Below are 9,105 nucleotides of genomic sequence, written 5' to 3'. Positions count from 1 at the left end.
TGTTTTGTAGTAAATATTTATTTAAAGTGTGTTTAGTCCTTTCTGGTATGTGGTCAGTCACTCGATGACGTACGCTATCTTTAGTGATAAAATGCTAACCTTTTACCGTTGGTTTTTCTTCCAGTGCTTTATTTAATCTTGTGGGGGATACTCAAACTGTTTTCAGTTTTTCTAGAAAAACTCCCCTCACCCTAGTGCGGCCCCGGGCGAAGAGGAAGGGGAGGGGCCGCTCCCTCAGCCGCGGTGGGCGGGCCGCGGTCCCAGTGTTCTCCACGGCCACGCATGCTTCCTAGCCCCGTGCCGACGGGGCTCGAGGCGGTCGGCTCCGCTTCACCTCACGGAGCGGCTGGCAGCTGCCGCTCGTCAGGTGGGTACGGGGAGCGGCGGCGACCGGCTTTCCACCTCTGCCTGGGCCGGGCAGAGCTGCTCCCTGCCCCGGCGGCCTCGCTCCCTGCGGTGCGGAAGGCGGTGCTTCCCCGCGTAGAGCGTGCTCTCCGCCGGCTTGCCGGCCCGGGCAGGAGGCGTGGGCTTCTCCTCGTCGCTCCGGGCTGCCTGCGGTGGGATTGGGGTTTCGGGGTCCCTTGGTGAGGGGACCCCGGGGCTAAGCGTTTCCAATACGATGTTTTTTAGTGAGAAGAAGCTAAAGCGGGAGAAGGCTGTCGTAGCACTCTGACAGGAGCTAGCGTCAAATTCCTATTTTATTAATATAGTTACTCATTTGTGCGTTGTGTCAGGTCTTAACATAAAAAACGTTAATGTAGAGCTTTACCTAAAGCCAGACATGTCACTTACATTTTAGGCTTCGTAATGCTCTTGGTTCCATTTTTGCGGTAAAGATAATGTATAATGGGTTTTGGTGCTGGGTGTTGAGACAAAGAATACCCTTACCTCAAGACATAAAAGTTGTTGCCGATCTCTGTAATTTTACATGTCTGCTGCATGCATGTCTTTCCTTCATTCCTCTCTTTAGTTACGCATATTGACTATTTTAATCTTAAATTGGATTAGCTGTTTATGATCCGAATGCTGTTGTAATTAATGAGGGTAATGCAAAAACTGCTTATGCTTTTTTCTTTTTTTTTCTAGGATGACAAATGAATTTTTTTTCAACTGGATAGTACTGTGGTTTGTTTCCAGTTACTAAATACTTTTAGGACATTTCTCTCAATTCTTTCTTTCCTCTTAAATACATCTCAGTTCTGAAATACTTGTTAAGGAGAAGGTCTGCATTTTGGTAGCTTGGATACACTCTTTTCAAACACTTCAATTTAAGGTCCCTGAAATAAATAATTAAACAGTGCAGATCCTGATTTTATGGTTTTTTTGTTTAATTGCTTATTTTTCTTAATTTCCTTTTGGTTTTAACTCAGTTTGTTCCTAACTATCTTGGTAAAATCCTACTGATGCATCGCGTGCTTTTGTCCTCTTTCCTCTTCAACCTCCTTCTATCCTCCAATCCCAATAACACATCATAATTATCTGGCCCAAAAATATTTGAATTAGCAGTCCTTCACAGATTGTTTTATGCTCAGATCTGCTTTTCCAGGAGATAATACATTAAAGGTTTGAGCTTGTGTCTTAAAGGGTAATTGTATTTTATTAAATTTTTAACATAAATTAACATCCAATATCAAATAATGGTTTTTTTTAAGGAGATTATAGAATTATAAGGGACCACTGCAATCTTTTGACTTCTTGCATAAAATGGACAACAGAATTTTATGCATTAAATTCCTATATGTATTCATGTACCTGATAACTTCTTGCAAAATTGGAGCAAAAATTTTGGAGAGTGATAATATTTCTAAATGCTAATTTTAGCCATTGGATTTTTGCTTTGGTCTTAAACCATGAGTTGAAAGGCCTCTTAGTGTCAGGTATTTCCCCAAATGCATATTTGCAGCTTTGATCTAAATATTTTCTTATGTCGGTAATTTATGATGTCAACTGTGCATTTATTAAAATTATTTTTATAATTTCCTTAAATGAAATTAAATATATCAATAAAATTGCATTTTGTGGGTATAGGTGGAGACAATGCTTTAATGCTTTATCCCATATACAAATATCATGAGAAATAACAACTCTAAGTAGTGTTGATGATATATCAACTGTTGTGTGCACGTGTTTTATGTAAACCCAACCTAAATCTTTTCTTCAAGAAGTTAACTGTACTGACCACCCATACTCTTTAGTTGTGAAGCTAGCTTTCTAAGCATTCTTGTATAATGCATTTATTTCCCACTTTCCTGTTTTAACAAGAATGTAAGCTCCATGACTATGTTTTCTGAGATTTATAGGATAGAAAAACCTATGATGCTTTATTACAATATTTTGTAAGCATTCTGAAAAGATTTTTTCAGACAAAAATACAGTTTCTAATTTTACATTAAAAATAATAATTTCAGATATTATTTTGGTGGAACAGAGTTTTGCTTTTTCTAGTCTGATTTCACTCTTGACCTGCAGAACATTTATACTTATGCTGTTGTACCTAGGAATGTGACTTGGTTTTTCCACAGACCGTGGTAATTTTTTCTCTATGACAGATGGCAGAGACAGACTGTTTAAAAAGAACAGTTATGCCATGGACATGGCTCTTGACTAAGGATAATCTGAAGCCACAGTTTTGCTTTCTGTTCTTCATTCTTGCTCAAAGACACCCATCCATGTATTGTCCTTGTTTTCCAGTTGGTATTGTTACCTTTATGTACCATGAGTGAAATAATTCCCAAAACACGTTCATTTTTGGATTTTTTTTTAAGTCTGTAGTGATACTTTTCCTGTATACTTTATGCACATGTTAATATCTATAGTAAAGCAGTGCAAGCCTACCACAGAACTGACACAGACCTCTGTTGCTATTTGAATTTATAGATCTCTGTTTATCTATACCAAGATCACTAATTGATGGGATGAAATTAAAAAGACATCCCTGAATGTGACTTATGTATGTTTCATTAGGTGGGAATCTTTCAGGCACACAGTTACAAGGAAAAAAAAATCTGTTAAAATGGATTTCTGTATATTTTGAAATGCAGTTACTTAGAAGGCTGGAAGTGCCCTTTTCTGACTTCATGACATAGGGGTTTATTATCTTTTAATTATTATCTTGTTCCATCTTTGTGCCCTTCTCTTGTTTTATGGTCTTGACTTTTTTTTTTCTACTTTCTTTAACAGAGCTTCTAAGCCCTAGCTGAAGTTGCTTTTAGCTCAATTATATTTGTTCAGGAATTCATTAAAAAGATGTTGCTTCCTTCTGTATTTTTGACTATTGTTCAGTTGTCATGTATGTTTTGTAGAGAGTTTGTAGAGCTTTTTGTAGTATCGGTGCTTACTGTTGCCTGGTTTGATTTATTTAGGTATGGAACAAACTGTGTTTGGTCTTTCCTGCATTGGACTGGACGGACCAGATTCAGCAAGCACAGAGGCTCGACTCTGAGGCATAGACCATGTTTCCTACTGGAATAAGACATCTGCAATGGAAAAAATGTCCTCCTAGTCCCAAGGTAAGTTTGTCTTTGAATACTGGTGTGCTTTTTAAGGGTATGTTGCTATATCAGCTCTTCCCAGATTGGATTCTTATACAGATTTTATGGTAATTTCAAATAAAATGTGTTAGGGAGGGATGGAATCCACCTGTCTAGAAGGGGCAAGGAAATCTTCAGCAACAGGCTGGCTAACTTGGTGAGGTGGGCTTTAAACTGAAGGACTTGGGGGGTGGGGTCCAAAACAGAAGTGCTCATGCCATCATATCCAACTGGGGAGTAAGTCAGGCCAACCAGAGTGGCGACAAATGTTCCTTAGCTGTCTCTCAAGATGTGTACCAGAGGAGCAACCACCTCAAGTGTATGTATACAAATGCACACAGTCTGGGAAACAAACAGGAGGAACTGGAGCTCTGTGGCCAGTCAGAAGGTTATGATATCATAGGAGTAACTGAGACATGGTGGGACAACTCATGACTGGGAAATCACGATGGATGGTTATAGGCTGTTTTGCAAAGACAGGCAGGGAAAAAAAGGTGGAGGAGTCGCACTCTATATTAAGGAAAACCTCGAAGGTATCGAAGTCAACTATGGTGATTGTGAGTGCTCTAGTTGAATGCCTCTGGGTTAAAATCAGAGGGAGTCGTCTCCAAGCAGGACCTTACAGTGGGCATCTGCTACCGACCTCCAAACCATGACGATAAAGCCGATGAAGCAATATTTGGGACACTAAGGCAAGCTTCTGGTCAACAGAACCTGGTTCTCATGGGTGACTTCAACTACCCAGACATTTGCTGGAAGAACAATACAGCAGCTCGCATGTCATTCATCAAGTTCCTGGAATGCGTAGAGGACTGTTTCCTCTTACAAATGTTAGATGGGCCAACCAGGAAGGAGGCACTGCTGGACCTGCTATTCACAAACCAAGAAGACCTGCTTTGTAACATCTCAGTCAGTAACAACCTTGGTTGCAGTGATCGCAATATTGTGGAGTTCAGGATCTGGCTGAGCATGCTGAAGGTTAGCACCAAGACAAGGGTTCTAAATTTTAGAAGAGCAAACTTCAGCTCGCTCAGAGCTCAGTTGGGAGGCATTCCGTGGGAAGCTTCCATGGAGGATAAAGGAGCTCTAGCAAGTGCTGGGAGTTCTTCAAGAGTGCTCTCTTGGAAGCACAAAACCAGTTTATCCCCTATAAAAGAAAGGGAAGGAAGCGGAGCAAGAGGTCCCCTTGGCTCAACCGCGAGCTCCTGGGTCTGCTTAAAACCAAAAGAGACGCGTACCAGAGATGGAGAAGTGGATGATTATCCACTGAGAACTACAAGGACGTTGCCAGAGTGTGCAGAGATGCAGTTAGAAAAGCAAAAGCTCAGGTTGAATTGGAACTGGCCAGAGACGTCAAAAATAGCAAGAAAGGGTTCTTCTGGTATGTAAGTTGCAAGCGGAAACAGAAGGAAAACATAGGCCCACTGTTAAACAGTAGAGGTGAATCAGTCACCAACAATGCTGAAAAGGCAGAGGTTCTCAACACTTTCTTCACCTCTGTCTTTACCAACACTGTTGGGCCCCAGGCGTTGGGAACAAAAATCCAGGAGGATCCAAACATAGACCCACCATCAGTGAAGGAGGAGTTAGTACATGAATTATTACAGGAGCTTGACCCTTACAAATCGATGGGCCCTGACACCATCCACCTGAGGGTGTTGAGAGAGCTGGCTGATGGCATTGCGGGGCCACTCTCCATAATCTTCGAGAAGTCATGGAGATTGGGGGATGTCCCAGAGGACTGGAGGAAGGCAAATGTTACCCCTGTCTACAAGAAGGGCTCAAGGGAGGATCCGGGTAATTATAGGCCCATCAGTCTTACTTCAATCCCCGGGAAAGTTATGGAATGGACCCTCCTGGGGGCCATCACAAGTCAAATGAAGCACGTGATTGGGAAAAGCCAACACGGCTTCACCAAGGGCAGATCCTGCCTGACAAATCTGGTGGCCTTCTATGATAGTAACCTGCTCGGTTGACATGGGGCGAGCGGTGGATGTTGTCTACTTGGACTTCTCCAAGGCTTTCGATACGGTTCCCCACGGCCTTCTCCTGGAGGAACTGATGCGTTATGGCCTAGACAAGTGGTCTGTGCAGTGGGTGAGGAATTGGCTGACAGGCCGCACCCAAAGGGTGGTGGTAAATAGCTCTTTTTCAAACTGGCAACCCGTCACAAGTGGGGTCCCCCAGGGATCGATATTGGGCCCAACGTTATTCAATATCTTCATAAGTGATCTGGATAACGGGATCAAGTGTAGCCTGATGAAGTTTGCAGATGACACCAAAGTGAGTGGGGAAGTAGACACTCTGGAAGGGAAAGCCACCCTGCAGGAAGATCTGGATAGGCTGGAAGAGTGGGCTAACAGGAACCTTATGAAGTTTAACAAGGACAAGTGTAAGGTCTTGTACCTGGGAAAACATAATCCAGGAGTGCAGCACAGACTGGGATCCACCTGGCTGGAGAGCAGCTCCGTGGAAAGGGACCTGGGGGTCCTGGTGGACAGGAAGCTCAACGTGAGTGAACAGTGTGCCGCTGCAGCCAAGAAGGCCAATAGGATGCTGGGTTGCATCAACAAGGGCATCACCAGCAGAGATAAAGAAGTCATTATCCCTCTCTACTCGGTGCTTGTCAGGCCACACCTGGAATACTGTGTACAGTTCTGGTCCCCATTATACAAAAAAGATGTGGACAGGCTGGAGGGGGTCCAGAGAAGGGCCACCAAGATGATCAAAGGCCTGGAAGCCTGCCGTATGAGGATAGGCTGAGAGAGCTGGGCTTGTTCAGCCTTGAGAAAAGGAGGCTTAGAGGTGATCTCATCACCATGTACCAGTACTTAAAGGGGAGCTACAAAGAAGATGGAGACTCCCTTTTTACAAGGAGTCACATGGTGAGGACAAGGGGTAACGGGTACAAGTTACTCCCAGGGAGATTCCGATTGGACACGAGAGGTAAATTTTTCACAATGAGAACAGTCAATCATTGGAATAATCTCCCCAGGGAAGTGGTTGACTCTGCTACGCTGGACACATTTAAGACTGTCGTTGTTTAACCCCAGCCAGCAACTATGCACCACACATGCTCGCTCACTCCCCCCACAAAGGGATGGGGGGGAGAATCGGAAGAGTAAAAGAGAGAAAACTCATGGGTTGAGATAAAGACATTTTAATAGGTAAAGCAAAAGCTGTGCGCACAAGCAAAGCAAAACAAGGAATTCATTCACTACTTCCCATCGGCAGGCAGGTGTTCAGCAGTCCCCAGGAAAGCAGGGCTCCATCATGCATAATGGTTACTTGGGAAGACAAACGCCATCACTCCGAACATCCCCCCCTTCCTTCTTCTTCCCCCAGCTTATATACTGAGCATGACGTCATATGGTATGGAATAGCCCTTTGGCCAGCCTGGGTCAGCTGTCCTAGCTATGCTCCCTCCTAGCTTCTTATGCACCTGGCAGAGCACGGGAAGCTGAAAAGTCCTTGCCTAGTGTAAGCACTACTTAGCAACAACTAAAACATCAGTGTGTTATCAACATTATTCTCATCGTAAATCCAAAACACAGCACTATACCAGCTACTAGGAAGAAAATTAACTCTATCCCAGCTGAAACCAGGACAAAGACTCAGCTGGACAGGGTGCTGGGCCATCTCGTCTAGACTGTGCTCTTGCCTAGAAAGGTTGGACCAGATGATCCTTGAGGTCCCTTCCAACCTGGTATTCTATGATTCTGTGACTGAAAATCCAATCTGACATGATGGTTATACAGAAGAAACATTTTTGAGGATATCGCCATTTGTTCCTTAAAATGGAATTTGTTCAGCGATGTACTGTATATTGTAAAGTCACCCCCCAGAAAATGACAGTTCCAGTGTTTCAGGAAATAATTTGTGTCTACATGTTCATTCAGAAAAGGCACAGTCATAGTTAACAGACTCTAAACTTGACCCACTTTTTTTCATCTGTGTGCAAAGCTCATGTATTATTCATGCTTTCTTCTCTTTTTTTAACTTTTCCAAATGAATGCTTCAGTGAGCTTTTTTTCTATAAAGATCAATGCCAGTAGTTATGTCTTGGGGATAATTCTACAATAAACAGGTATGTAAATAAGCTAGAAGAAACACTTTATATTTTCTGGGGCTTATAATCAATGATGTGTTTAAAAGCATAAAATATTATGTGTCACTGTTGTCAGAAGTGTTTATTTTTAAAGGAAGTTAATACACTCATAAATAGCCCATTTAGTATAAAAAATTTACTTGATAGAACTTTAAGAAGAAGGATTGTCAAGATTTAATGTATTGCACAGAAATAGCAACCTTTTGGGAAGATTCCATTTTTAGATAGAACACAGTTTCAAAGGCTACATTCTATCTCCCTGGCTCCCCAGAAAGACAGATAGTTGGACAGTTAGAAATGATACTTTCCTTCAAAGTCTGCTTTTCAGTGCGTTTAACATAACAAAGCTAGGGAAGCTATCATTTATATGAGGATTTTTATTTCAAAAGTGTTCTTTTTAATGTTATCACAGAAATGAGTACTCTGTCTTTATAATCCAGGTATCCTGTAGTTGCTTCCTGTGGGGAGTCTTTTAGACCTTGAATTACTTTTGGAATTTCTTTTGAGGTGTCAAGCAGTTATTTAAGGACAGGGTAATTATTCCCAAGAAATCACTTTGTACAAGAGGGTATCATAATAATTACAGCACGTAAATAGTTTTAAAGGACTTTTAAGTGATTATTATTTCAGTCTCTTCTCCCTAGTAACAGGCGATAGGACGAGAGGAAATGGCCTCAAGCTGTGCCAGGGGAGGTTTAGGTTGGATATTAGGAAAAACTTCTTCACTGAAAGGGTAGTCAGGCACTGGAACAGGCTGCCCAGGGAAGTGGTTGAGTCCCCATCCCTGGAGGTATTTAAAAGACAGGTAGACATGGTGCTTAGGGACATGGTTTAGTGGTGGACTTGACAGTGCTAGGTTAACGGTTGGACTTGATGATCTTAAGGGTCTTTTCCAACCTTAACGATTCTATGATTAATGCTAATAACGATGCCTTTATCTTCAAATTACAATGGTCAACTTTTCAAAAGTAAAATGACTGGGATTAGTTAATTTTATTTTTTTTCTGCGAGAAGAGCTGTTATGAAGTTAATGTGGCACATAGTAGACAAGTCCTAAAAGTAATGGTAGAGTTTGCTACTGGAGCACATACTGAGGAAAAGCATATGTAGTTTTTCTCTGTAAGGTGTTAGTTTTGGTTACTTCTGCTTGACTGAATGGTTGTTGTCTTTGTGTTTATAATAAATAGTGACGATATTTTAGTGGTTCTGGTTTTCTTAATGCTTATTCTATGTGCCAGTCTCCAAGATAAACAAGGAGTTGCTCAGAGAGGGGTACCAGGATGATAATACATATGTTTACAAAGTATGCAAATGAAAAAAGTGTTTTGGGATTATAAATTAGAAACTCAGTTTTAACAGTTGTTGCATGGAGAGATTTGGGATTTTTAAGCATCAGTCCTAGGAATCCTCCAAATTGAATCTTTTTTTTGTTGCTATTACAGTGTAAAGGATTTAATTTGATGGATA

The 9,105-nt window shown here is 41.9% G+C and overlaps 1 protein-coding gene across 2 annotated transcripts in view; it reads left to right on the top strand.

Moving 5' to 3' along the window:
• The first annotated feature begins 7 nt into the window (after positions 1 to 7).
• The window catches only part of LOC148055428 (uncharacterized), a 31,447-nt gene continuing 22,349 nt past the window's right edge, over positions 8 to 9,105 (top strand). Inside the window, exons 1-2 of one of the 2 annotated variants that reach the window (XM_087760289.1) lie at positions 8 to 367; positions 3,363 to 3,509. The gene's annotated coding sequence lies outside the window, so the exon portion shown is untranslated. Of the gene's footprint in view, positions 368 to 879; positions 1,126 to 3,362; positions 3,510 to 9,105 lie in introns of those variants that run through there. The other variant, XM_087760290.1, reaches the window with a different exon arrangement.

The sequence above is a fragment of the Nipponia nippon genome, unplaced genomic scaffold (assembly GCF_047370975.1).
Source record: "Nipponia nippon isolate SJK-2023a ecotype South Korea unplaced genomic scaffold, ASM4737097v1 scaffold_22, whole genome shotgun sequence".
In the NCBI taxonomy this organism is placed as follows: Eukaryota; Metazoa; Chordata; class Aves; order Pelecaniformes; family Threskiornithidae; genus Nipponia; species Nipponia nippon.
Note: the sequence above shows the minus strand (reverse complement) of the source record. Positions and strands in the feature narration are given on the sequence as shown.